The sequence below is a fragment of the Natator depressus genome, chromosome 24 (genome assembly GCF_965152275.1).
Source record: "Natator depressus isolate rNatDep1 chromosome 24, rNatDep2.hap1, whole genome shotgun sequence".
Taxonomy (NCBI): Eukaryota; Metazoa; Chordata; order Testudines; family Cheloniidae; genus Natator; species Natator depressus.
The window spans coordinates 2,041,312-2,044,663 of NC_134257.1; the positions used below are offsets into that span (position 1 = coordinate 2,041,312).

A 3,352-nucleotide genomic window follows, 5' to 3' on the forward strand; every position below is an offset into this window, starting at 1 on the left:
CGACGTGAGAGATGTCTGGGATACTGCACACACAAGTCTGTCTGGATTGCCAAGGCCATGCAGCGCCTCATCTCTCTCTTGGGAGATAAACCGTACCAGGAATAAAAATGAAACTAAATGAAACTAGGCCCCCACACCTGGAGGCAAGCAAATGAGGGGTCTTTGTGATAGGAGAATTATCATGAGTGGAGCAAAAAGAAAAACTAGAAGGCCAATACTATGATGCAATGTGATTTTTAATGTGAATGAAGAGAGGAATACAAAGTGGAACCTAGACATCATGCCAAGGAGAGAGAATATATTTTTAGGGTTTCAGAAAGGGCAGCAACCAGTCACTTACACCAAGAAGATATAATTAAAACAAGATGATCTTCTTTCTTTGTTGCAGCTGTGATGTTTGCCTATCAAATTTGTTTTCTTTTCAGGCATTTTAACACCCCGAAGAGTGACAAATGAGACAAAGCACAACATAAGCAGAGGACCAAATGACTTCTGCATTATACATCTTGTGCGGCAAACTTAAAAGCCAGCTATGAATGCTACCTATTTGGGGAAAGGTGAGAACCTAAAGTTCCTAATTTCTTTTTGACACTAAGGCCCCATTACACCTCTCTAGCAATGGAAAGTGGCTTTAAACAGAATGGAAATGGAATTTGTGCCCACTTTAAGGCTCCAGCTTCTTACCTGCCAGAGTGATGTAAAGGGTCCTCAGTGGAATTGAGAATTAGGCCCCCACTGCTACTAAAAGAAGCAGTCGATTGTTGGGGAGACCTTAGAGGGAAGAATCAAAGAATAACATGAAAGATGTGTCTGTGCCTCCTTTTCAGAGGTTCTGAGCGCTCACAACTCCCACTGACTTCAGCAGGAGTTGTGGGTGCAGAGCAGTTCTGAAAGCCATGACCATAAGTTCTACTGTGAATCTGTACCCTGCTTTTCATTCCCTGGCTCTTCCTTCTGGATTTAACATGGCCCACACGGACCACAGTTTCCATGGCCCACTCCAAAAGCCCCTGAACCAGACGTGCCCCCGTAGCCACTAGCAACGACAGGTGCTCCTACGGATTCCACTACGCTTTCCTGAGGGAAAGTGGTGAGGATAGGTCCCGGGAAGGTCACGACAACTGGTGGTGGATAGATCACCACTCTCGAGTCAGGGCACTGCGTAACACATGGTTGGTTGCAGCTATCAGTATACGGCTTGGGGCGTGCCACGCCGCATGCTGAGCCCCCATCAACGCACAAGTTTCCCCCGCACGACATCTTTCTGAGATGGAGGTAACCCTGAAACACACATTAAGGATCAGTGTAAACCTAAGGCACAAATGTTAGCAGAGTAAAAGATGAAAGTTCAGATACTATTGGAATGGTGTCTATACAGATAGGCTGGAATTTGCACGCTTTTCAATAGGAATCAATGCCTAAATCCCTTTAAATTCTTAGGAAGTCTTTCCCATAGATCCTAAACTGAAAACCACAAGGATGTTATACTTCAGTTTGTTATAAATGAAAGCTGACATCTGTAATTTCACGGAACTGGCTAAGGCCACATCCTAAACTGGTGTTGTTCCATCCAAAGTCATTGAAAACTTGGCCGTGTTAATATTTCTTTAAAATGCCCCAAACCAATCTTGTCTAGTGTCAAAAAATTTAGGCTCTGATTTTTCAAAGTTAATGAAGAGATTAGGATGTTACTTTCCTCCCTCCCCTCCAATATTAATGGGAATAGGGCATCCAAACCATGTGGAAAAATCTCATTTTAATGTCTAAAGGCTTGATTCACCAACGTCTGCAACTGTACAACTATGAAAGAGTTCTTTTATGGAAATGCTAAAAAATATAGAATATTTGGGCAGGATTCAGTCCTGAGTTAAAAGTGTCAGTTCATAACATTTTAATAGTTTTAAAGAGATGAAGCCAAATCAGACTTACCCAGTTCACTGAGAATAAATCGAGAAGTGGTTAGAAGAATCCTGGGTTGAGATCTTTTATACTCCTTTGCAGAGCTCCTGAAGCAGATGAGACATTCTTTGTGCAAGAGATCCTAATTAGTTACCAAAGAACATTTGTTATAGGTGGAACTCCTCCAGATGATTACATTATTTTACCCCCCGGCTTGTGATTTTTTTTTTAAGTCTGTCTCTACCCTACATAATATGATGTGCATGTCACACCCACAGGTTCCTTTCATTTTAAAGCTTTATGGATCAAAGTCATTTTTGTGTCATTCCACTAACCTTATTGGAGTTTCAGCAGGAATGAATCTAGCTCTATGCATTTGGTTCTTGGATTATCCACATAAGATTATCAGCCATGTTTGGGTAGCCACATTTGGACACATGATTCCGATTTGGTCCTTGAAATCCAGGCTGATGTTGGATGGAGTAATAATGGAGTTAAGCTTGCAGTTCCTAGGGAGGGGAAATTTTGTTTTGCACGCTCAGAACCTCCACCCCAGAGGTTCTGATCCAAAGCCTACTGAAATCAGTGAGTGGTTTGTTTGTGGGAAACTGCTGCTAGCAAAGCCCAGGAAAAAGGCAAAGGAGAGATGGAGACAAGGCATTCGTGGTAAAGGGGAGATGGCTGTGGGCTGAGGTTAGACTAATTCAAAGATTGACTGAGTTTAGGAAGTGCTGTGAGATCCTTCTCCCACAGAAACCTTTCCAGCCATGTGCAGAATGATTTTTAAAGTATAAGGTATGCCCCAAACTGGTCAGTGGAATCGTTCCAATACACACCAGCTGAGGAACTGGTCCATGAATATGAATAAGAATTTTTAACAAAAAAGGGAAATAAACAAAGTGACTTTTTAATGAAAAACAAATATCCCCACATTGTGAGGTTATAGCATGACCTGATTAGGGAAATGAAATGCATAACCTTGACATCTAATTCAGGTGTCAAGCTATTAATATAATAGACGCCACTACTTTGGACATATAAAACATTAATGAATGTTTGTGAAGTGCTTTGATATCCTCTGAAGTTCTGAGAAAGCCTCAGGACTTCCAGCACTGGTGTTGTTATCCTTGTTTTATAAGCAAATCAAGACAGGCATGTTGTGTTGAAACTTATACACCAACTTAGTGGCAGAGTCATAAATGCAGCCCAATGGTACAGAATTTTGTTCCACGTGATAACTATTAGTCCTGACCCTTATTAGAGTTTGTCACAAAGGAAGAGTAATAACATATCTTCTTTAAAATGCTTGACATTCTTGGTTTCCAAATAAGTCATTATAACAAGAGCAACAATTATAGAGGGAGATTCAGGTTTGGCTTTTTTCTTTAAATTATTCATCTTCTGGATAAATCCTCTTTTGATCTAACTGGAAACAATGCCCAACTAGATAATG

At 41.0% G+C, this 3,352-nt stretch overlaps 1 long non-coding RNA gene across 1 annotated transcript; it reads right to left on the reverse strand.

Moving 5' to 3' along the window:
• Positions 1–1,266: 1,266 nt before the first annotated feature.
• LOC141977404 (uncharacterized) lies at positions 1,267–2,258 on the reverse strand. Its single transcript, XR_012636231.1, has 3 exons — positions 2,235–2,258; positions 1,930–2,041; positions 1,267–1,281 (listed from the first exon to the last, which is right to left on the reverse strand). It is a non-coding gene; the product is annotated as an uncharacterized LOC141977404 (long non-coding RNA).
• Between the last annotated feature and the right edge of the window lie 1,094 nt (positions 2,259–3,352).